Here is a 26,823-nt window from a genome sequence, read left to right as displayed (position 1 = left end):
TACCTACCAGCCTTTCCTTTCACCCAAACAGAAATATACTGTCTCTGGACTCTCATTATCTCATTTCTGAAGGCTTCCCATTTTCCAGCCATCCCTTTACCTGCGAACATCTGCACCCAATCAGCTTTTGAAAGTTCTTAGCCTTCCACAAATTTAGAACTTCAACTTTTAGATCTAGTCTTTTCCATCACTCCTTTAAAACTAATAGAATTCAGGCGGAAATGTGTTAATTCTTTTGAAAAAAGTGATTAAAAGGAAAATCTCCAGATTACAAATCCACCAGACCTCAGACACAACTATACATGACTAGTAATTGACCACTTACCTGAGCAACAGACTCCAAAACATTCTATACACTACAATTTTGCCTTCATGAGTAACCCATTGGCCAATTTCTTTTCCTCAGGAGGTGAATCTCATCAGAGAAAATCGCTTTATTTTTCTTTTTCTCCTGAAGAATGAGAGTGTGTGTTTTTATAGGAGGGATGTTTGGAGGGATATGCAATCATAATTCTTTATTACTAATTGTGTATGTTAAGCAATTATTACATCACTATTCAATAAGTTGTTTCAATAGTTTCTTTTGGTAATAAACCAATAAATTTTAAGAAATCTAGTTGATAGATATTATTGTTTAAAGCCTGAAGCAATAGTAAAAAGTAATTCTATGTTGTTGCTCTTGAAGTAGTGGATCGAGAGGGACTGTGCACTCCTCCAGCTTCCGTTGTAACATTACTGATGTGTCGAATACCTGTAAGCACATAACATCATCAACTGAGTATCCATGGTCAATGTAGCCCAGCTTTTGATACACACTATCAAAACAATTATTACATATTAAGCAACAAAGCAGGATTTTTTGCACTGTAATGCTGCATTTCATGCAACACAAATGGAGACAATTATCATTCCCAATACAAATTATGCCTATAAGGAAATGCAAAAAACATTGTTCAGCAATTATTTGTCCATCCATTCTCGGACACAGGAGGTTCTTCAAAGAGAGAGGAGATTGAAGAGATATATGGTGAGTGAGCCAGTAAAGAAATACTTAGACATTGTGCAGGAGAGACAAGTTAGAAATATAAATATGGATGCCATCAATGGTTTCTAAAATATTTGGCCAGCTCAAATCATACATTACTCATCTTAATGCTACATTACAAAGGAATAGAAGCCAGTTCAGACCAGTGTGTGCCACATCCATTATGGACAAGGAGTGAGGAAGAACACTCATAGTTATGATTAATCTGCAAGAAAACAAAATGACCAAACAAACAAAAAGTGCAGAGAACAAATCTTTCCAGACAGGTATACAGTCACAAGATCAGTACTTGTTGTCAAACCTTCATTGTCATCTTGTCATTGTGGCTATCCCTCAAGGTCGAGGATGGTGGTCTTCATTCTGTTGATCTATGTATGGGCTCACCGGTGTCTTATGAGTCCAATCTTGGCTTTGAAAGTTCTTCCGCATTCAGGACAAGTAGTTCCAGATGACAGGTCAGGCATTAGTTGTTGTTGCCTTGCTTTCCATTTTCTTCTCTTCTAGTTCTGCACATCTGTTGGCTTCGAAGATTACTGTTTCTTCTCGGATGATGGTTTGCCAGAGTTTCCTGTCCTTGGCATTAGTTTCCCAATTGTTGATGTCGATGTTACATTTTTTTCATGTTGGCTTTTAAAATGTCTTTGAATCTCTTCTGTTGTATGCCTCTTTTACGTTTGCCTTCTTCAACCTGGGAGTAAGATGATTTGTTTTGGCAGACATTTGTTTTTCATCCAAAAACCATGACCACTCCATTTTAGTTAGTTTTTGATGACGTAGGCTTCAATGCTTGCGTTTTTGCTTCATTCAGCATGGTGACATTGGTTCTTCTATCTTCCCAGCTAATATTCAAAATGTTTTGAACGCATTGTTGATGGAAAGTTTCAAGTGCCTTCAGATGTTGTCCAAGTTTCTGATGCGTACAGGAGGATTGGGATTACCACTGCTTTGTCCACTAACATTTTGGTATCTGTCCGGATGTCACAATCATGAAAAGCTCTTGTTTGGAGATGTCCAAAAGCTGTTCCAGTGCATTTAAGATGATGTGGATCTCGTCATTAAGGTGGACATTGGAGGAGAGGCAGAAACCTCAGCAGTACAACATTGAAGTTTGAGGTGCTGTAAACTCTGTTTTATTTGTTTATATAATTGTCCAACTGACAAGATGTGCCTATGTATATCTGTTCGAGATAAGGTTTTATCTTTGGAGAAATTGGGATGATATATTATGTCTTATGATCAGTATTCCAGTGTGTTTTTAAGAGACAAAAAACAGAAATTGCAGGAAAAGCTCATCAGGTCTGGCAGCATCGGTGCAGAAAAAACAGTAATGTTTTGGGTCCAGTGACCCTTCTTCAGAATGGGTTCCAGAATGATTTCCAGCATAATCTAAACCCAAGTGTCATTAACTGAACTGTAATGAACTTCTACTTTTTTCTCCTTATTTATTACTTCTGTCGTTAATTTAGGCACTGTGGTATAGTGACTTATTAAACTTTTCACTGTATTTCTTTATAAAAATACATGTGACAATAAATTGGTATTCTAGAACATAGAACCATACAGTGCAGAACAAGCCCTTCGGCCCTCGATGTTGTGCTGACCTGTGAACTAGTCTAACCCCATCCCTCTACACTATCCCATCATCATCCATGTGCTTATCCAAGGATTGTTTAAAATGCCCCAAATGTTGCCGAGTTAACTAAATCGTCAGGCAGGGCATTCCACGCCCTTACCACTCTCAGAATAAAGAGCCTGCCTCTGACATCTGTCTTAAATAAATCACTCCTCAATTTGTAGCTATGCCCCCTCGTATAAGCTGATGTCATCATTCGAGGAAAAAGACTTCCGCTGCCTACCCTATCTAATCCTCTGATCATCTTGTATGTCTCTATCAAATCCCCTCTTAGCCTTCTGCTCTCCAATGAGAACAGACCCAAGTATCTCAGCCTTTCCTCAGAAGACCTTCCCTCCAGACCAGGCAACATCCTGGTAAATCTCCTTTGCACCTTTTCCAATGCTTCCACATCCTTCCTGTAATGAGGCGACCAGAACTGTACACAATATTCTAAGTGCAGTCGCACTGGCATTTTGTATAGTTGCAGCATGACATTATGGCTTCAGAACGCAATCCCTCTACCAATAAAGGAGAAAAAGTGAGGTCTGCAGATGCTGGAGATCAGAGTCAAGAGAGTGTTGCTGAAAAAGCACAGCAGGTCAGGCAGCATCTGAGGAGCAGCAGAATCGATGTTTCGGGCCAGAGCCCTTCATCAGAAATGAGGCTGAGAGCCTTGGGGGTGGAGAGGTAAATGGGAGGGGGAGTGAAGCAGGGGCGAAGGTAGCTAAGAGTGCAATAGGTGGAGGGAGGTGGGGTGTAAAGGTGACAGGTCAGAGAGGAGAGTGGAGCGGGAAGATGGGAAGGAAGATTGACAGGTGGGACAGGTCATGAGGACAGTGCTGACCTGGAAGGTTGGAACTGAGGTAAGGTAGGGGAGGGGAAATGAGGAAACTGGTGAAGTCCACATTGCTGCCATGGGGTGAAGGGTCCTGAGGCAGAAGATGAGTCGTACTTCCTCCAGGTGTCGGGTGGTGAGGGAGTGGCGATGGAGGAGGCCCAGGACCTGCACGTCTTCGGCAGAGTGGGAGGGGGAGTTGAAATGTTTGGCCACAGGGCAGTGTGGTTGATTGGTGCGGGTGTCCCAGAGATGTTCTCTAAAGTGCTCTGTGAAAAGGCGTCCGGTCACCCCAATGTATAGGAGAATGCATCGGGAACAACAGATACAATCTGTGGAAGTGCAAGTGAAACTTTGATGCATATGGAAGGCTCCTTTGGGGCCTTGGATGGAGCTCAGGGGGATGTAGGTTTTGCAATTCCTATGGTGGCAGGAGAAGGTACCATGAGGGGAGGGTGGCTTGTTAGGGGCCATGGACCTGACCAGGTAGTCGTGGAGAGAACGGTCTTTGTGGAAAGAGAATAGAAAATATATCCCTGGTGGTGGGGTCTATTTGTAAGTGGTGGAAATGTCGGCGGATGATGCGATTTATGCAGAGGTTGGTGGGGTGGAAGGTGAGGACCAGGGAAGTTCTGTCCTAGTTGCAGTTGGAGGGGTGGAATTCGAGGGCGGAGGTGTGGGACATGGATGAGATGCACTGGAGGGGAAATTTCGGTCTTTGAATTTCAGTCTGGCAATTTTCAGGGATCTATGTACATGGACTCCAAGATCCCTCTGCACATCTACAGTACCAAGAATCTATTCTATCCAGTTGTATTAAGTACATTACAGTTAATTAGTAGTACAGAACTTGGATATTGCTGAAAGACATTTTTGAAAAAAAACTTTTCATCTTGGACTCATCATGACAATTTGAAAGAATACCAATTCAAGGGGAAAATCAACCTTTCAACATAAAATCAATGTAAATGCTGGTTTTCTCCTCAGTTTGGTATTTTTGCAAATTATCCTGATGAGTGCAAGGCAAAAGCTTTGACAAATTGGTCTTTTATCAGCAGTAATAAATGCCTCTTGGATTCTTCAATACCATAATATCCTTGCCCAGTTTCTTACACCAAGGTATATAACATAAGCATTACTGGATTGAGTAAAACACCGCCCTGTGGCAAGCAAACCCACACCACCGGTGGCTGATGAGGTGGACCTTATTTATATTTTGTACAACACAGGATGTAGGCACCGAATGCACAAAACTTCCAGCAGAGAGATATTTCAATTCAATCCCAATGGTATCAAAACAATAAATGCATTTGTGGAAATGTTCATCTTAAAGAAAGGAACTCTTTTCACAATGAACAACATTTGCTCAACGCTACAAAATACCATGAAATAAATGACACCTCAACTTCTTATCATGAATCAGCAATGCTGTTGACTTATTTAACAATGGGAGCCAGTGTGCCTTGAGTTTCAGAGGGTGTTGGAACCTATTTACTTCCTATTCCAAACTTCGCAAGCTGGGTTTGAACTAAAATTAGACTTGGAGAGTAGCACTGAAACAAAATTGAGGGAGCTGGCACACTCTTTGCTAGTTGTCCTTGGCCACATGTGTCCTACGTTACCATCCAAGCCACAAAACCTCTCTTCAGCTTAACAGGGATCTCCAAACTCAGCAAGGGGGAGGTGGAATTAATGTACTCTCCGGATCCACCATTTGGGTCCTATCACTTAGATTACCTCAATTCCTTTCATCCAATCTCCAGAAAACAAGTCAGGCGTCAGGCTGATTTTTTTTTTCAGTTCTGCCAAGGTCATTGCTTGGTACCTGGCACTCTCCCCCAGCATTGAGACCTGCTGATGGAGGTCCCACTACATTTATTTTATCTTTAAAGTTTAGAAATGTACAGGAATTTAATTTGCAGAATGATGTTTTAATTCTGAGAAAAAAATATACAATAAGAACCAACCCATAGTTTAATGTTAGTTGTCAGGTTAAAGTTTGATTACTGTTGTGCTTAAAGTCACAATTGACAAAGTGAAGTGAGAAAGTGCGAGTCAAACAGTCAAGGCTAACTCATTGCATTGTAATTGCATTCTCCACCAGCAGTGGCACTGTAAACCTCAGGTTTGCATTTGCCAGCTCATCACTCTGGACTGAAATGAAATTGATGCTCCAAAGTACTTACAAATGACATCAGGCTTTTCTATCTCACCATACATAATAGGATTTAAATAGGTTTGCTTGTTAGACATTCTAGATCTCAGTTCAGATCTCATTCCTTTCTAATTATGAATGATTGATTATTTCATTCAAGAAAATAGCCTTAAATCAAGACTGAGGTTGACAAATGGAAAGTAACATGGGTATCATTCCCACTTCCTAACCAATCACTGTCAGATTATCACTTTGGCCATTTTTTTCCTGCTAGTTCTGAGCCCTGGACCACATGCTGGGAATTCAAATCCTGGCTTCTTAATGAAGTCAACACAGTTCCCAATGTTACAGCAATCAGCAATGCCACATTCTGAGATTTAAATGTTCAGTAGCACAGCCAGACACTTGTACAGGTGCTACGAAAGAGTAAGGATTAAGGTAAATGTGGGGTTAAAGTGGCAGGTGTTCAATGATTAGGGTGCCATATGGATTGGATGCCAGGTAAGTAATGAAATGCTTGAGGTAGGTGTGTCGGGGCTGGCACTAGCAGGGTGGGAGTGTCAAGGTCAGCAAGCAAAGGGTTACCCAGTCCTGAAGGAGCAGACCAGTAGCTGGGGGAGGTTTCAGGTTGGCAGGTGTTCAAACTTGTTGTCAGAAATCTGAGGGTTGAAGGGGTTATAGGAAGGAAACAGGAGATACGTTGCAGCCGGGGTGGAGGGGTCAGCATATTGATTATGCAGGAATCAGAGTCATTTGCCAGCACTTGGCCCATATCCCTCTAAACCCGTCCTATTCATATACCCATCCAGATGCCTTTTACCAGCCTCCACCACTTCCTCTGGCAGCTCATTCTATATGCACACCACCCTCTGCATGAAAAAGTTGCACCTAAGGTCCCTTTTAAATCTATCCCCTCTCACCTTAAACCTATGTCCTCTAGTCCTGGGCTCCCCCACTCCAGGGGAAAGACTTTATCTATTTATCCTATCCATACCCCTCATGATTTTATAAACCTCAAAGGTTACCCCTCAGCCTCCGACACTCCAGGGAAAACAGCCCCAGCCTATTCAACCTCTCCCCATAGCTCAAATCCTCCAACCCTGGCAACATCGTTGTAAATCTTTTCTGAACCCTTTCAAGTTTCACAACATCTTTCCAATAGGAGGGAGACCAGAATGGCATACAATATTCCATAAGTGGCCTAAACAATGTCCTGTACACCTGCAACAAGACCTCCCAACTCCTGTACTCAAGACTCTGACCAATAAAGGAAAGCATACCATAGGCCACCATCACTATCCTATCTACCTGAAACTCCACTTTCAAGGAGCTATGAACCTGCACTCTAAGGTCTCTTTATTCAGCAACACTCCCTAGCACCTTACCATTAAGTATATCAGTCCTGCTCTGATTTGCTCTTCCAAAATGCAGCACCTCACATTTATCTAAATTAAACTCAATCTGCCACTCCTCAGCCCACTGGCCCCTCTGATCAAGATACCATTGTAATCTGAGGTAACCTTCTTCGCTGTCCTCTATATCTCCAATTTTGGTGTCATCTGCAAATTTACTAACTATACCTTATATGTTCACATCCAACTCATTCATATAAATGATGAAAAGCAGTAGACCCAGCACCGATCCTTGAGGCACACCACTGGCCACAGACCTCCAGACTGAAAAGTAACCCTTCACCCTCAGTCTTCTACCTTAAATCCAGTTCTCTATCCAAATGGCTAGGTCTCCCTGCATTCCATGAGATCTAACCTTGCTAACCACTCTCCCATGAGGAACCTTGTCGATCACCTTATTTAAGTCCATATAGATCACATTCACTGCTCTGATCTCATCAATCTTCTTTGTTATTTATTCAAAAAAGCCCTCAATCAAGTTTGTGAGACATGATTTCCCACACACAGAGACATGGTTTGCCACAGACAAAGCCATGTTGACTATCCCTAGTCAGTTCTTGCCTTTCCAAATACATGCAAATCCTGTCCCTCAGGATTTCCGCCAACACCTTGCCCACCATTGATGTCATGCTCACCTGTCTATGGTTCCCTGGCTTTTCCATACCATCTTTCTTAAATAGTGGTACCACATTAGCCAACCCCCAGTTGGCACCTTACCTGTGACTATCGATGATACAAATATCTCAGCAAGAGGCCCAGTAATCACTTCCTTAGCTTCCCACAGAGTACTAGGATACACATGATCAGGTCAAAGAATCAGAGTTGTACACCACGGAAACAGACCCTTCGGTCCAACTCGTCCATGCCAACCAAATATCCCAACCCAATCTAGTCCCACCTGCCAGTACCCGGCCCATATCCCTCCAAACCCTTCCTATTCATATACCCATCCAGATGCCTTTTAAATGTTGCAATTGTACTAGCCTCCACCACTTCCTCTGGCAGCTCGTTCCATACTCATACCACCCTCTGCGTGAAAATAATGCCCCTTAGGTCTCTTTTATATCTTTCCCCTCTCACCCTAAGCCTATGCCCCCCAGTTCTGGACTCCCCCACATCAGGGAAAAGACTTTGTCTACTTATCCTATCCATGCCCCTCATAATTTTGTAAACCTCTATAAAGGTCACCCCTCAGAGTCCGATGCCCTAGGAAAAACAGCCATAGCCTATTCAACCTCTCCATATAGTTCAAATCCTCCAACCCTGACAACATCCTTGTAATTTTTTTCTGAATCCTTTCAAGTTTCACAACATCTTTCCAATAGGAAGGAGACCAGAATTGCATGCAATATTCCAACAGTGGCCTAACCAATGTCCTGTAAAGTCACAACATGACCTCCCAACTCCTGTACTCAATACTCTGACCAATAAAGGAAAGCATACCAAATGCCTTCTTCATTATCCTATCTACCTGCGACTCCACTTTCAAGGAGCTATGAACCTGCACTCCAAGGTCTCTTTGTTCAGCAACACTCCCTAGGACCTTATATTAAGTGTATAAGTCTACTAAGATTTGCTTTCCCAAAATGCAGCACCTCGCATTTATCTAAATTAAACTCCATCTGCCACTTCTCAGCCCATCTGATCAAGATCCTGTTGTAATCTGAAGTAACCTTCTTTGCTGTCCACTACACCTACAATTTTTGTGCCATCAGCAAACTTACTAACTATACCTCTTATGTTCACATCCAAGTCATTTATATAAATGAAGAAAAGTAGTGGACCCAGCACCGATCCTTGTGGCACTCCACTGGCCACAGGCCTCCAGTCTGAAAAACAACCCTCCATCACCACTCTCTGTCTTCTACCTTTGAGCCAGTTCTGTATCCAAATGGCTAGTTCTCCCTCTATTCCGTGAGATCTAACCTTGCTAACCAATTTACCGTGGGGAATCTTGTTGAATGTCTTACTGAGGTACTGAGGATTTATCCACTTTTATGTGTTTCAAGACACCCAGCACTTCCTCCTCTGTAATATGGACATTTTTCCAGATGTCACCATCTATTTCTCCACATTCTATATCTTGCATATCCTTCTCCACAGTGAACACTGACGCAAAATACTCATTTAGTATCTCCCCCATCTCCTGTGGTTCCACACATTGCCTTGCTGATCTTTGAGGGGCCCTATTCTCTCCCTAGTTACACTTTGGTCCTTAATGTATTTATAAAATCCCTTTGAATTCTCCTTAACCCTATTTGCCAGCTATCTCATGTCTCCTTTTTGCCCCCCAATTTCCCTCTTAAGTATACTCCGACTGTCTTCACGCTCTTATAAGGATTCACTGGATCTCTGCTGTCTACACCTTACATATGCTTCCTTCATTTTCTTAACCGAAACTTCAATTTCTCAAGTCATCCAGCATTCCCTACCAGTTTTGCCCTTCACCCTAACAGGAATATAATGTTTCTGGACTCTTATTATCTCATTTTTTGAAGGCTTCCCATTTTCCAGCTGTCCCTTTACCTGTGAACATCTGCCCCCAATCAACTTTTGAAAGTTCTTGCCAAATATCGTCAAAAATGGTCTTCCTCCAATTTAGACCTTGAACTTTTAGATCTGGTCTATCCTTTTTCATCACTATTTTAAAATGAATAGAATTATGGTCGCTGGACCCAAAGTGCTCCCCAACTGACACCTTAGTCACCTGTCCTGCCTTATTTCCCAAGAGTAGGTCAAGTTTTGCACCTTCTCTAGTAGGTACACCCACATACTGAATCAAAACATTTTCTTGTACACACTTAACAAATTCCTCTCCATGTAAACCCTTGATACACGGCAGTCCCAGTCTACGTTTGCAAAGTTAAAATCCCCAACCATAACCACTCTATTATTCTTACAGATAACTGAAATCTCCTTACAAATTTGTTTATCAATTTCCCGCTGACTATTGGGAAATCGATAATACAATCTAAATAAGGTTACCATCCCTTTCCTATTTCTCAGTTCTACCCAAATAACCTCCCTGGATGTATTTCTTACTAGTTTAAATTCTCCCGAGCAGCTCTAGCTAATCTCCCTGCTTGTACCTTAGTCCTTTTTAAATTCCTGCCTAGCTTTCTATATACTCCCTTCAGAATCTCATCCTTTTCTCTTCCTATGTCATTAGTTCCAACATGTACAGTGACCTGCTGCTGATCCCCCTCACCTTTGAAAACATTCTGCATCCTCTGAGATTTCCTTCATCCTGGCACCAGGTAGGCAACACACCATTCTGAAACTTTGCTGCATTTTCTGAGGCCACGGAGACATCTATCTGTGCCTCCGACTAGAGAATCGCCTATCATAATCAATCATTTGGAAACCGACTTGGCCCTCATTACATTTGAGCCATTCTCGGTACCAGAAACTTAGATGTTCATGCTACATTCCCCTGAGAGTCCATCGCCCCCTACATTTTCCAAAACAGCATACTTGTTTGAGATGGGGATAGCCACAGGAAACTCCTGCACTATCTTCCTGGAGTTAATTCATCTACCTGACTGTATCTGCAGCTTTTCTCCCTTCCTATAACCGCCATCCATCACACCCTCTAACTCCTGTAACTTCCTTATTGCCTCTCACTGCTGCTCCAACTGATCCATGCGATCTGATAGTTATAATTACTAACATGGAAACTCTCCCTGAACTTCAACAGGAAAAGCACATCACTTGACTAAAGGCCATTTTTGCTCCTTCTCAATCTGCACACCCAGAAAATAGCACTGTCTTATTGCTCTAAAATAACACTGCTCCAGGTTAGCATCGTACCCGCGTTTTACATTTTAAAAACTTAATCAAGAGACAGATCTCAATAAGACATATAATTAAGAAAGAACCCACTCTACTCACTACTGTAGATTTACAGCAAGGCTATACTTAAAAATTATGCACTCATCTGTTCCTGTGCTGTGAGCTCTCACACACAGGTTCCTCCAGGGTAAGCTGTGAATTTTGGTTTTTGTTAATTTTTCCTGGACACATTGCGACGTCCAGATTACTTGAACTCAAACAGCAACAGCAGTAAACTGTGCAGATTCATTAGGTAAAAACAATGACTGCAGATGCTGGAAACCAGATTCTGGATTAGTGGTGTTGGAAGAGCACAGCAGTTCAGGCAGCATCCGAGGAGCAGTAAAATTGACGTTTTGGGCAAAAGCCCTTCATCAGGAATAAAGGCAGAGAGCCTGAAGCGTGGAGAGATAAGCTAGAGGAGGGTGGGGGTGGGGAGAAAATAGCATCGAGTACAATAGGTGAGTGGGGGAGGGGATTTTCTCCTTTTGTGAATAGGGGCATCACAGTAGTGGTTTTCCCATCTGCTAGGACCCCCTGGAATCGACTGAGTTCCAAAATATTTCGACCAATGCCTCCATTATCAATAAAGACAGTTCCTTTCAAACCTTGAATATATTCCATTAACTCCTGGCAACCTGTCTGCCTTTGGTCCCTTTTTTGTCAATCACTGTCACTTATGATAAAGACAAGATCTTTCCTTCCATTTTAACATTACTGATCTGTTATCTTTGACATGTTATTACTGTCCTCCACCATGAAGTCTGATGAAAAATATTGCTTGAGATTACCTGCCATTTCTCTGTTGTCTGTTACAAATTTGCGATTTGCATCCTCCAAGAGTGCCATACTTACTTTAGCTAATTTCTTTTTATATATCCATGGAACCTCTTGCTGTTTGTTTCTTGTTCTTGTCTATTAACTTTATAATGGTGGGTTGGTTAGCTTAGTTGGCTGGATGGCAGGTTTGTAATGCCAAGTGATGCTAACAGTGTGATTTCAAATTCCTGCACTGGCTGAGGATACCACAGAGGACTCTCTTTCTCAATGTCTCCCCTCACCTGAGGGGTGGTAACCCTCAGGTTAAACCACCTTCAGTCATCTCTTTCTAATGACAGAGTAGCCCTGTGGTCACTGAGTAGTCACTATGGTGACTTCACCTTTTTCCACTTCCATAATCAGTTTTCTCTTTATTACATTTTTAGTTAACTGCTGCTTGTTCATAAAAACTTCCCAATCCTCTCCTACAATTAGTTTTCACTGATTTGCATTCCTTACTTTTTTTGGTTCTAATTTCTGTTGCTGTTCAGGGTAACACAAAGAAGACAAAAATGGCTCAGGATGTTTGACTGTCTCTAGCACTCATATTTACAAACAGTACGCTGTAAAATGTTGGACAATAAAGTAGGTGAAATATTTATGTCTGGCTGAGGAGGCAAGATAAGTCTCACTCTCTAATTTTCACACTATTTGCTCTTTTACCTCATCAGATACTATATCATCAATTAAAAGAGAGTTGGATAAGAATGTGCAAAAGAATATCTAATGTTGAAGAAATGGAATTGGACTGAAGAATGCCATTTGAAGAACTAACCCCAGTGCAAGTATAATTTCATCCATGCTACAAATTTTACAAGTTACCTTTTTTCTCTCTCCTCTCTTTCCTTTGGAACTCAAAATCATATCAAAGATGAGCAAATAGAGATGGTATAAATTTTCCTTGTTTGCTATTTTACCAGCTCATTCATTTATTTCAGAGGGTTGATAGCTCAGTTAAAGCTGTAATTTGAAAAATTAATGTTTTATTTGTTTGTTACCTCAGGACCCAAAACACCAGGATGAAAGAAAGTTATCCTCAGTCTCAAAGAACTCAGAAGAAGAAACATAGAATTCAGTACAAAAACATTAATTAGATATGAATTTCAATACTATAATTTATGACCTTACTGCTACTTCACCATCAACAAATCTAAAAATAATCTTGTTAGCCATTTTAACTTGCTCTTGATTTTCTACAACAACAGATATAATGTAATTTGAGTCACATTGACATGTTCATAATCCCTTTGTCTGCTTTATTTTTAGGATGAATCTGTCAGGGCAGTCTTCTGTTCATTCATACATTTATTGTAATTTTTGTTAAAGTATATCAGAATCCCAATCAGGATAATATCAGTTTCATTTCTAGAGTTGATTATTTCCACATTATCTCAGGCATTTTGCCTGTCATCCATTAACTGAAGTCGTCAGGCATGTTCTGCAAAGTAAACATAAGCAGAAGCATTGATGCATGTAATGATGTTGTGGGCTTTAGACAAACAATGGATTGCGGAATGATGTAAATACTCGTGTTATACATGAGCTCACAGAACACTGGTCCAGTGCCAAGCTCTTGCATTAGGCCTTGAAAAAGCAAAATTAAAAGAATAGTCCAGGATGAGGATTTTCAACCTCATAGCCACAGCAGTGTGAATGTGACACACAAAATGTTCAGTGAAACCATAAGGCTGACAATATAAATAACAAAATGCTAAGAACAGAACATTGCATGACATTATTGTTACAAACTCCTTTGACACATTTTAAAGGAGTAAGTGTTTTTGAGATAGGGCAGTATTTTCTTCTGGGCTTCTGAGCCGCACTGGACTCAATGGAGATCAGAAGCTTGACCGTAGCAGGAACAGTTACTCACCTGTGAATGCCCCAAATCAATTAACTGGTTAGCAGAAGGTAGGCTCACAGTCTAATTAAGGACTATGGGGACAGCCAATAGAAAGCCTTTCAACATGAAAGCAGCAAATGGACGCCAGGGCAAAATGGAGGGGTCACAAAAGGGTAACTTCTGACTGTCTGGCTTTAACAGTAGTAGCATTTGCACATCCTCCCTTGTCTACTGCTCAAAAACTGCCTCAAACAGTTAAACAGCACACCATTGCCTACATGACTCAGAGGCCAGCTGAAGTTCAGATATCCTTCTTCAATACATCTCGATTAAATGACTGAAGTAAACACTTACCACTTGTGGATAGGAGCCTTACTGTCCATCACCCCTATACTACCTCTAAGAAAGTGAACAGAATGCAGCCTGGGGTTCAAATATTCTGATCGTTCTCACCTGCCCTTGTTTGTTACCCTGGTGGTGTCTAATAATCCTGTCCACAGTATCAGATATTACATGTAGTCATGTGTTCTTATTTTAAGCCAAAATCGAGCTTTAAACTTAATGTAAGTCAAGTATGCTTTTCAAATGTGTTTTCTTCCTCTCATGAGTTATGCTGAAGTGTCGGTTGTGGTCTAAATTATACATTACTGAACTTGCAGCTTGTTTCATTTTCCCTGCAAAAGATTTAAAAATAAATTATTTAAAATTCTTGGAATGTAAGCCCAAGAAATAATCACAACGGAATCACCAAGTAGGCAAAACATTGAGAAAATAACAAAGCTAAATGAAGTTAAAAATCACGTAACAACAGGTTATAGTCCAACACGTTTATTTGGAAGCACTAACTTTTGGAGCGCTGCTCCTTCATCAGGTGGTTGTGGAGTATAAGATCACAAGACACAGAATTTATAGCAAAAATTTACAGTGTGATGTAACTGAAATCATTTGTTAAAAAGACCTGGATTGTTTGTTAAGTCTCTCATCTTTTAGAATGAACATGTTGGTTTCAGTTCTTTCATATGTAAATCGCAGAATTTTATTTAAGTTCTGAGATTTCCCTCCCCATCCCGCAAAGACCGTTCCCTCCATGACTACCTGGTCAGGTCCACGACCCCTAACAACCCACCCTCCCCTCCTGGCACCTTCCCCTGCCACTGCAGGAATTGCAAAACCTGCACCCACACCTCCCCCCTCATCTCTGTCCAAGGCCCCAAAGGAGCCTTCCACATCCATCAAAGTTTCACCTGCACTTCCACACATCATTTATTGTATCCATTGCTCCCTATGTGGTCTCCTCTGCATTGGGGTGACTGGATACCTTCTCTGAGAGCGCTTCAGAGAACACCCGCACCAATCAACCCCACTGCCCTGTGGCCGAACATTTCAACTCCCCCTCCCACTCTGCCAAGAACATGCAGGTCCTGGGCCTCCTCCACCGCCACTCCCTCACCACCCGACACCGAGAGGAAGAATGCCTCATCTTCTGACTTCGGACCCTTCAACCCCATGACATCAATGTGGACTTCACCAGTTTCCTCATTTCCCCTCCCCACACCTTACCCCAGTTCTAACCTTCCAGCTCAGCCTCATGACCTGTCCCACCTGTCAATCTTCCTTCCCACCTATCTACTCCACCCTCCTCTCCAACCTATCACCTTTACCTACACCTTCATCCACATATTGCATTTTCAGCTACCTTCTCCCCAGCCCCACACCCCTCCCATTTATCTCTCTAACCCCCAGGCTCTCAGCCTCATTCCTGAGGAAGAGCTTTGCCTAAAATAGCGATTTTTCTGGTGCTCGGATGCTGCCTGACCTGCTGTGTTTTTCCAGCAACACTAATCTTGACTCTAATTTCCAGCATCTGCAGTACCCACTTCTGCCCTATTGGACGATAACCTGGTGTTGTGTGATTTTTAAACTTTGTATGCCCCAGTCCAACACTGGCATCTCCAAATCATAGCTAAATGAAAAAGTAATGTAAAAGTGTGAGTCATTGTACTGCATGTTTGATTTGGACATTCTCAGAACATGGAAATTAAACTATTTAATTACACCCCACTCAGTGAATTTGAAAATTTTTTCAATGTTTTTAAATCACTATGGGACCAAAATCGCTTGGAGTTCACCAATTAATTGTTTGTAGAGAAATCATTGAATTGTTCGAATGTAAAGAAAAGGCCCATTTTTAAGGATTTTCAGAATTAAACAGTTTTGAGTTACTACTAGACCAGAATAATTTATCACATTTATCAGTTTCCAGTACCATTGTTCTTGTCATCTATATTATTCTAAGAATGAAGTTTACACTCTATAAACCTTCAGTTATTTTGAGAAGTAGTCAACCTTCCCTATTCTAGTTGTTTTATAAGTTGTTTAAAAACATGTCATTTTTCAAAATATGGCTCATTATGCATTCCATGCATTGTATCAATATTGAACGTGAATAACGTCGACAATATTTAAAAAAAATTTAGATCTATATTTGCTGTTTGAACCTTTGTGTGGATCTGTTTTAAAATCACACGATTACATCATTTTTTATTCCCCCTTTCAGTCATCGAGATGTATAGCACGGAAATAAACCCTTCGGTCCAACTGGTCCATGCCGACCAGTCATCCTAAATTAATTTAGTCCCATTTGCCAGCATTTGACCCATATCCCTCTAAATCCTTCCAATTCACATACCCATTCAGATGCCTTTTAAATGTAATTGTACCAGCCTCCACCACTTCCTTTGGCAACTCATTCCATACATGCACCACCCTCTATCTGAAAACGTTTCCCCTTCGGCCCCTTGTAAATCTTTCCCTTCCCACCTTAAACCTATGCTCTCTCGTTTTGGACTTCCCTATCCAGAGGGAAAGACCTTGGCTATTCACCCCATCCATGCCACTCAATTTAATAACTTCTATAAGGTCACCCCTCAGCCTCCGATACTCCAGTCCATTCAGCTTCTTCCTATAGTTCAAACCCTCCAACCCTGCCATCATCTTTGCTGAGCACTTTCAAGATTCACAATATCCTTGCTAAAGCAGGGAGACCAAAATTGAATGCAATATTCCAAAATGGCCTAACCAATGTCCTGTACAGCTGCAAAATGGCTTCCCAACTCCTTTACTCAATGCACTGACTAATAAAGGCAAGTCTTCTTCATGACCTTGTCTATCTGCAATTCCACCTTGCATTCTAAGGTCTCTTTGTTCCGTAAACTCCCCAGGACCTTACCATTAAGTGTACAAGTCCATTCCTGATTTGTCCTACCAAAATGGAAAACCTCACATTTATATAGATTAAACGTCTGTTCACATGTATAATGTAAATGCAGATGTAAATTTATTCTGATTATATACAATGCTGGAACAGTTTTCTGAATTGTTGCGCCAGATTGGCTGCAACATTGTTTGATTTTTTTTTGGTTGGTAATTGTAAATTTATTAGTGAGCATATTGATTGAATTTAATTTTTGTTATTCACTCCTAGGATGTGAGTGTCGCAAGGTGACCAGTATTTATTGCCAGCCCCTATTGCCTTGAGGTGGTGGTGTTGAGCTGCTTCATTGAACCGCTGCAGTCTATGTATTGTTGCTAGACCCATAATGGCATTTGGGATGGAATTCTAGGATTTTAACTGAGCAACAGTGAAGAAAATGCAATGTGTTTCCAATTCAAAATGTTGAGTGGCTTGCATGCAAACTTGCAGTTGCTTGTTTTACCAGAAATCTCCCGCTCATCCTTTTCGATGGTAGTGGTCATGGCTTTGGAAGCTGCCCGTCGAACAATCTTTGATCAATTTCTCCAGTGCATCTGTTGACAGTATACACTGCTGCTGGAGTTTGTTTTGATTTGTCTTTTTGATTTCAATTCCTGCCTTGCTTGATCTTGCACATTATGGATTGTTAACCCCAGATTTCCGAAAGGAATTTTGATGTGAAGCATGGATCTCCAGCATTGCTGTAAATTGCCTGAGATCAAAGCATTTTAAATTTCATTCTTCACGATGGCTCGACCATGCAGAAGATATGGAAAAAGACGACATTGGATAGAGGGAACAGAGACAAGGAAATGAGTGCTTATGGTGAAGGTACCTTGGATTGAGGAAAGAGGGAAAAAAACAAGAAATGAGGATAGCAGTTTGAAAGGGAGAATAGGTATTGTTCAAATAAAAACAAGGCATTTTCTGGATTGTGAAGATTGTTCCAAGTGTGTTAGTTATCTAAGTCAAAGGTTAATGAGCTGTTGTCAGAGATTCTGCGGTGGGAGGTCAGCAAATTATGAGAAATACTACTTTATAGAAGAGAGTACAAAAACTGTTAGACTTGTCATGCCAAATCCTATTCTTGTCCAATTATCCACCTGCCTCCAACAATATTTCACCTGAAAACAATATTTGATCTTGACTCCTTACACAGAGTACCACAGGAGACTGACATGCGAACATAAAGAGATTGCTGATTACATCTTTGGGCACTATGAATGTGTCGATAATCAGTGAATAAACTGGTCATAGAGTCATTGGTCTGTTTCCATACTGTACAGCTCTTTCTGTCCAACTTCTCCATGCTGACCAGATATACTAAATCAACTTCGTCCCAATTGCCAGCATTTGGCCCATATCCCTCTAACTCTTTCCAATTCATATATTCATCCAGATGCCTTTTAAATGTATTTGTATCAGCCTCCAACACTTCCTCTGGCAGCTCATTCCATACATGCACCATCCTCTGCATGAAAATGTTCCCCTGAGGTCCCTTTTAAATCTTTCCCCTCTCACCATAAACCTATGTTTTGGACTTCCACACCCCAGGGAAAAGACCTTCTTTATTCACCCTATCCATGCCCCTCATGATTTTATGAACTTCTAGAAGGTTACTCCTCAGCCTCTGATGTTCCAAGGAAAACAGCCCTAGCCTATTCAGCCTCTCCCTGTAGCTCAAATCCTCCAACCCTGGTAACGTCCTTGTAAATGTTTTCTGAACCCGTTCAAGTTTCACAACTTCCTATAGCAGGGAGACCAGAATTGCACACAGTACTCCAAAAGGTGACCTCACCGATGTCCTGTACAGCCACAACTTGACCTCCCAACTCTTACACTCAATGCACTGACCAATAAAGGCAAGCATACCAAATGCCTTCTTCACTATCCTGTAACTCCACTTTCAAGGAATTATGAACGTGGACTCCAAGGTCTCTTTGTTCAGCAACACTCCCCAAGACCTTACCATTAAGTGTATAAGCCTGCCCTGATTTGCCTTTCCAAAATGCATCACCTCACATTAACCTAAATTAAATCCCATCTGCCATTCCTTGGCCCATTCCTGAGCCCATCTGATCAAGATCCCATTGTACTCTGAGGTAACCTTCTTTCCTATCCACGACATCTCCAATTTTGGTGTCATCTGCAAACTTATGAACCAACCTTCCATGTTCACATCCAACACCGATCCTTGTGGCACACCACTGGTCACAGACCTCCGGTCTGAAAAGGAAGCCTCCATCACCAACCTCCGGCTTTTACCTTTGAGCCAGTTCTGGTGAACACACCTCTGCATACATTACGGGCCTAAAGTATCTAGAATGTTTATTTAAACAACGCCTTGCATGAGATGTTGCTTTATTGTGATTTTTCACATCAATCTATTCCTGTTTGGCATAAAATGATTTTAGAACCCACAAAATAAACAGAATTCAAAGCTAGATTTTATGATTATAGACTATGTAAGGGTGATAATGCCTTACTTGCTATATTCTTGTCTTTATTCATATCATGCAATTTTAAAGACTTCCAATTTTCTCCTCTTCAATTATTCTTCAGAATTTCCCTTCATTACAGAAGGTTTCAATGTATCTTTGATAGAATAACCTGCTAAAAAAAACACAAACATACAGACTATTTTGTTGCCAAAATCTTTCTTCAGTAGTTACAGGGTTAAGTTTTAATTGGAGATAAGTGCAGACCACATGAAAGCAGATATGGAACAGACCACAGTTTGTGTCAATGCAAGTAACAATGATTAAGCACAGACTGTTTACATTATCCATATCTAGGCTTTTAAGGATCTATGCAACCTATAATCAGTTATTATACAAACATTACATTAGGTGGTGACACAATCACCTCTGGACACAAATGTAGAGCAAGCAAACCGCAATATTACCCTTACTCGTTGAGAACCTTTATTTCTAACATTTTACGCATTATTATTGTTGATACACTGGATGATGACCAATCTGGATTTAAATGCATTTTCACCTTCAAAGAAAAATGCAAGATTGAGAACCAGGGTAGTGGTGGGGGAGAAAGTTACATAGGTAAGGAGGAAAAAATTCCATTTAATAACTGAAATATAAAAATCTAAATGTTATGGTTGAGCCATAGGGAAAGCAAGAATCAAAGGAGATCAATGAGGACAGATGATAGGGGAGTGAAACTTAAAACTTAAGAGTGAAAACAAAACATGGAGAGGACAGCAGATTCAAATAATTGGCAAATATTTCATTTTTCAGCATATACATTTCATTTGAATGTCTCCTGAAGGGTCAATTAAAAGAAACAGGATTCATTTGGATAAGCACAGTCACTGTTGTTCTCACGTTTTATTACCTTACAAGTTGGGAAATTTTTTTTTTCCAAATTCTGCTCCCATGCCAAACACCTGATGCCATTTGCCTGTTGAAGTTAAGATGTGTCATTGATGTATTCATTATGTTCATCACAGCTACTCATATGATGATGATAACTGAGAACATGTTCCCTGACTGAAACCATGCTGAGACGTTTCTTATAGTTTAGTAACAATGTAAATGCTGCAGCCTTGAATTCCTTCAGCTCTCCCTGTATATTTTAAGTGAACAAGGACAACTGTGGATTCAAACTGGGATGTGCCCTAGTAGGATCAGGTGTTTGTCTTGTCAAAATTGATTTTAGCCTTTCTTTCAGGGTGGCTGCAAGTGTTGCTCTGCTTATCCCTTGCTGCCTGAGATAATACAGGTAGAACTAATGGAATGGCATGATTTGACAGAACTTCTAATAGACCTATTTTTTGTCACAGTGAACTGTCCACTGACAAGATATATATTTTACTTTTGCACAGCAAAGTTAGGATCCACTAGAGATCTAGACCAGTTTCATTGCTTGGGAATACGTCAAGACTATACATTGGGATAATGGTTAAATTTAAAGTGCGGACTATAACTTTAGGAAACAGAATTAAGCCATGAAAGAAACAAGAATAGTGCAACAGATAGCAGCATAGAGGAATTAAGATTTTGAAAGCAAATTAGTGCAATACCATCACCATCCATAGAAAACTTAATTATGATGCAGTCATCATGTTTAATAATATTTTTGTGATAAAGCAAATTGCTGACATTTTTTGCCTATCCTTCATTGTTCTGTGTTGATGGGCTTTTTTGAACTATTGCCGGTATTGGAGTAATGGAATGACTTGCTGGCATCCCCTGAGCCTGAACGAAACTGTATGTGAGTAAAGTTCACAGGAGGTGATGGCCTAGTGATGTTAATAATGATTTATTAATCCAGAGATCCAGGTAATGTTCTGGAGACCCTGGTTCACATGAAACATGGTAGAATTTGAATTTTAAAAACTCTAGAATTTACAATGAGCATGAAACCATTGTCAACTGTTGTAAAAACCCATCTGGTTCACTAATGTCCTTGAAGGAAGAAACCTTACCCAGTCTGGTCTACATGTGACTCCACAGCAAAATGGTTGACCCTCAACTGCCCTCTCTGAATTAGGGACGGCAATAAATGCTGGCATGGCCAGCAATGGCCACATCCTGTGCATTAATAAAAAGTTTCCACCTTTATTTCAATTATTAACAACATCAAAAAGCAACCCTGTTGTATCAGTCATTGTCAGCATTGTGGAGCAAGGAAATCTCAGGCCCAAGCAATGTCCAGCTATTAAAGAGAATGCTTTGTCTAGAATATAGGTCACTTTCAAAACAAAATGTCAAAATGGGATATAGGCACAGAACAGCAAGAAGCCATGTAGCTATTCACAAAAGAATTTAGTGAGGTCAAACAGGCAACATAAAAATGCTAAATGCTCTGAGGCAAATAGGCAATCCAGACCTAGCCTTTTTAGCAGAAAATATTAATTTCAACAGACATCTAAATAATTCTAAATGCAATACGGGCTAAGTATCACAATATTATCACATATACCATGGAAGAAACACTGTCACCAGCTAACAGCAGTGCAATGAAATGGTGCAGAAAGTATAGCACTTAAGATTAAAGGTATTCTACATCAACTCTTCAACACAAGGGGTGTATGATAGGAGAGAACTTAGATATATTTCACAATGAAGAATGCCCATTCTTGAGTATGAATGCATACCTTAACCTTCAAATGGCAGAAAGCGTTAATATAGTAATAGTTAAAAAAAACTGTTATAGGAACTATTAGCCATGGACCAACAGGTCAAGGTACATCAGGTTACTAACCAACAAGTTGTGTAATTGCAAGGTTTGTAGCTCAGGTTGAGGTTTAGCGTGTAGGTTTGCTCGCTGAGCTGTAGGTTTGATATCCAGACGTTTCATTACCTGGCTCGGTAACATCATCAGTGGCGACCTCCAAGTGAAGCGAAGCTGTTGTCTTCTGCTTTCTATTTGTATGTTTGTCCTGGGTGGGGTTTCTGGGATTTGTGGTGATGTCATTTCCTGTTCGTTTTCTGAGGGGTTGATAGATGGCATCTAGATCTATGCGTTTATGGCGTTGTGGTTGGAGTGCCAGGCCTCTAGGAATTCTCTGGCATGTCTTTGCTTAGCCTGTCCCAGTCGAAATGGTGGTTTTTTTCATCCATGTGTAGGGCTACGAGGGAGGGTCGTGTCTTTTTGTGGCTAGCTGGTGTTCGTGTATCCTGGTGGCTAACTTTCTTCCTGTTTGTCCTACGTAGTGTTTGTGGCAGTCCTTGCATGGAATTTTGTAGATGACGTTGGTTTTGTCCATGGGTTGTACTGGGTCTTTTAAGTTTGTTAGTTTTTGTTTGAGCGTGTTGGTGGGTTTGTGTGCTACTAGGATTCCAAGGGGTCTTAGTAGTCTGGCTGTCATTTCTGATACACGAACACCAGCTTGCCACAAAAAGACACAACCCTCTCTTCCTCGTAGCCTTACACACGGATGAAAAAAACCACCATTTCGACTGGGACAACACATCTATCCTGGGACAGGCTAAGCAAAGACATGCCAGAGAATTCCTAGAGGCCTGGCGCTCCAACTACAACGCCATAAACAAACGCATAGATCTAGATGCCATCTATTAACCCCTCAGAAAATGAACAGGAAATGACATCACCACAAACCCCATGAACCCCCATCCAGGAGAAAGATATAAATAGAAAGCAGGAGACAACAGCTTCGCTTCATTTGGAGGTCGCCACTGATGTTACCTAGCCAGGTAATGAAACGTCTGGACATCAAACCTACAGCTCAGTTGCGTAATACTTAAAGAACAACTGGTTGAAGATTTCATAGCAATCCCTCGGTTCATGATAGAACCTAAACTGAAAACAGGATCCATAAAATTAGTTGTGCTGGCATAATGGACTTCAACAAGGTTCCCCATGACAGACTGGTTAGCAAGGTTAGATCTCATGGAATACAAGGAGAACTAGCCATTTGGATACAAAACTGGCTCAAAGGTGGTGGTGGAGGGTTGTTTTTCAGACTGGAGGCCTGCGACCAATGGAGTGCCACAAGGATCGGTGCTGGGTCCTCTACTTTTCGTCATTTATATAAATGATTTGGATGTGAGCATAAGATGTATAGTTAGTAGGTTTGCAGATGACATCAAAATTGGAGGTGTAGTGGATAGCAAAGAAGGTTGCCTCAGATTACAGCAGGATCTTGATCAGTTGGGCCAATGAGTTGAAAAGTGGCAGATAGAGTTTAATTCAGATAAGTGTGAGGTGCTGCATTTTGGGAAAGCAAATCTTAGCAGGACTTATACACTTAATGGTAAGGTCCTAAGGAGTGTTGCTGAACAAAGAGACCTTGGAGTGCAGGTTCATAGCTCCTTGAAAGTGGAGTTGCAGGTAGATAGAATAGTAAAGAAGCATTTGGTATGCTTTCCTTTATTGGTCAGAGTATTGAGTACAGGAGTTGAGAAGTCATCTTGCGGCTGTACAGGACATTGGTTAGGCCACTGTTGGAATATTGCATGCAATTATGGTCTCCGTCCTATTGGAAAGATGTTGTGAAACTTGAAAGAGTTCAGAAAAGATTTGAAAGGATGTTGCCAGGTTTGGAGGATTTGAACCATAGGGAGCGGCTGAACAGTCTGGGGCTGTTTTCCCTGGAGCATCGGAGGCTGTCAGGTGACCTTATAGAGGTTTACAAAATTATGAGGGGCATGGATAGAATAAATAGACAAAGTTTTTTCCCTGGGTTGGGGGAGTCCAGAACTAGAGAGCATAGGTTTAGGGTGAGAGGGGAAAGATATAAAAGAGACCTAAGGGGCAACTTTCAGAGGAAGTGGTGGAGGCTGGTACATTTGCAACTTTTAAAAGGCATTTGGATGGGTATATGAATAGGAAGGGTTTGGAGGGAAATGGGGGTGCTGATGGCCAGTGGGACTAGATTGGGTTGGGAAAACTGGTCGGCATGGACGGCTTGGATTGAAGGGTCTGTTTCCGTGCTGTACATCTCAATGACTATATGACTCTAATAGATTTGTTGAAAAGTGTGATGCCGGAAAAGCACAGCCAGTCAGGCAGCATTTGAGGAGCAGGAGAGTTGATGTTTCGAGCATGATCTCTTCATCGGGAATGACAGGGGCCCAAGGGAGCTGAGGTAAATGGGAGGGGGATGGGACTTGGGGGGAAGGTAGCTGGGAATGCGATAGATAGATGAAAGTGGGAACTGATGGTGACAGGTGGAGTGGAAGTTGGAGTGGATAGGTGGGAAGGAAGTTGGACAGACGGGACAGTTCAAGAGGGTGGTGCCATGTTGGAGGATTGGATCTGCGATAAGGTTGGGGGAGGAGAAATGAGGAAACTGATGAAATCAACATTGATCCTGTGTAGTTAGAGGTTCACAAGGCGGAAGATGAGGCATTCTTCGTCCACACGTCGGGTGGCTAGAATTTGGCGATGGAGGCGGCCCAGGACTTGCATGTCCTTGGCAGAGTGGGAGGGGGAGTTGAAGTGTTCGGCCACAGGGCAGTGGGGTTATTTAGTGCGTGTGTCCCAGAGATGTTCTCTGAAACATTCCGCAAGTTGGCATCCTGTCTCCCCACATCGAGAGCAACGGACACAGTGGATGACATGTGTGGAGATACAGGTAAATCTCTGTTGGTCTCCTCCCATTCATCCCACAGCCCCCTTAGGATCTCTGTCATTCCCGATGAAGAGTTCATGCTTGAAACAGAGACTCTCCTGCTCTTCAGATGCTGCCTGACTGGCTGCACTTTTCCAGCACCACACTTTTCGACTCTGATTTCCAGCATCTGCAGTCCTCATTTTCTCGTAATATATTTATTCAATACTATAAATGAGATGAAAACTTCCAACTACACAGAACTAGCATGTTTTCCACTTTTTACAAATCCTGAAAAACGTTCTGATTGCAATAATCAGAAAGGTTTATAAGAAAACAAGTAATCAGATAGCTAATGAACCGTATGGATGAATCAATGGCTTGAGCTCATTGGTGAATCTTTAACTGACTTAATTCACAGCACACCACATCATGAAAACAAATAATAATGACAGATTTAAATATATCAAATGTTGTGGTGATTTGGAAGATGCAAGTTTAAACAGAGAATTTAATTTCCTTATCTTCCTAGGAAGAATCCTCTTTGTAACAGGGACAGAATCTAGCCAACCAAAAAGTACTCCACAAATATTGGGATAGACGAAGTGAACTTAATGAACATAGTACTAAGTTTCACTAGTATTGCGATCACTGATGCCGAATGAAAGCATCTAACCTAATTACCAAGTTGAAGTAAAAGCCTACACACTTCACAGATTTACTGGCAGATTGAGGACAAAAGTCTGTTGACACAAATTGAAAACGTGATACAAACAAGTCCAAGGAAGCCACAACTAAGAAGGAAAATCATATTCAGGTCATGGTCAACAAGAAATTGTCTTCTTGAGCTCCAGGATACAGCAAAAAAGTACCTATTTCAACAGGCCGACTGTCCTCTACAAAAGGAAATTCATAAGATTAAAGATCCTCTGGATACAACATTCATGCAATACCTTTCTGCAATGATTTTCTGTTTCAGCCAGAAAGACATCCACCACTAAGGAAATCTAAGAAATAAATTGCTCTCCAGTTTAAAATGGACTCACAGACTTAACGTTAACACAGTAAGTAGGGAAAAAGCTCTGGGAGAAAAATATTGTCTCAGCGTCTGAAAAGATGAGGTGAGTACCTTAAGCACCACCTACGACAATGATGCCCTACGGAATTGGTGAAAGAACAGTTTAAATTCCCAAGGGAATAAGACCTACCATCAAGTTCTTCCTCGTAACATCTGTAAACAATGTCTACCATATTAATGTAACTTGTGGCTAGATGCTAGGTGGTTGTGGCCGCTGCGTAACTATGCAGTTGGTCAAAAAAACATTTTTAAAAATGAACGTGATAATTTATAATGGAAAAAAAATCATCCGATGAAAAAGCAGCACTCCGAAATCTAATGCTTCCAACTAAACCTGTTGGGCTATAACCTGGTGTTGTGATTTTTTACTTTGTCCACCCCAATCCAACACCCCAATCATTTTCCAAACAAACTTTTTTTAAAAATCCCTACGGTCATATCTGAACTCAGTTTCTTCAGATACGAATCCCCTGGTTACATCGGCCGCTGCATAACCATGCCGTAAATTTAAAAAAACATTTTTAAAAAATGAACGTGATAATTTATAATGGAAAAAAAAGGTAAATCGTGAAAGTGAATGTGAACAGGTGGAAGGTCTTTAAATAAGACAACTAGAGGTGTGATAAAAATGAGAGATTACAAACCTCAAACCAGGCCAGATTTTTGTTTTATATAAAATGAGTCCGCAAACGGTTTAACTAAAAAGGTCCAAAATATTTGGGACGATTCACTGAAATCAGGTGGGGATTTATTGCTTCGATTGTGACAATATTTCCCGTTGCGTTTGGAAAGTAATTCACCTTGATCAGTAATAATATAGACAAGCGAACAGTTTTGCGCCACTCCCCCGCTCAGTCAGTCAGTCAGTGACTGTTCTCTTCGGGATTGAAGGCTCACCTCCC

The 26,823-nt window shown here is 41.1% G+C and overlaps 1 long non-coding RNA gene across 3 annotated transcripts; it reads right to left on the bottom strand.

Moving 5' to 3' along the window:
- Positions 1-316: 316 nt before the first annotated feature.
- On the bottom strand, positions 317-26,823 carry LOC122560112 (uncharacterized). Of its 3 annotated transcripts, none has more exons than XR_006314642.2 (3): positions 26,722-26,823; positions 19,295-19,421; positions 317-751 (listed from the first exon to the last, which is right to left on the bottom strand). It is a non-coding gene; the product is annotated as an uncharacterized LOC122560112 (long non-coding RNA). The 3 variants fall into 3 exon arrangements; XR_015759579.1 differs by lacking the exon at positions 26,722-26,823 and adding an exon at positions 22,032-22,150; XR_015759580.1 differs by lacking the exons at positions 317-751; positions 26,722-26,823 and adding exons at positions 13,423-14,229; positions 22,032-22,150.

The sequence above is a fragment of the Chiloscyllium plagiosum genome, unplaced genomic scaffold (genome assembly GCF_037043375.1).
Source record: "Chiloscyllium plagiosum isolate Xiang-an unplaced genomic scaffold, Cpla_swu_hap1 HiC_scaffold_15, whole genome shotgun sequence".
Lineage (NCBI taxonomy): Eukaryota > Metazoa > Chordata > Chondrichthyes > Orectolobiformes > Hemiscylliidae > Chiloscyllium > Chiloscyllium plagiosum.
This window is presented reverse-complemented; position numbering and strand designations above follow the sequence as displayed.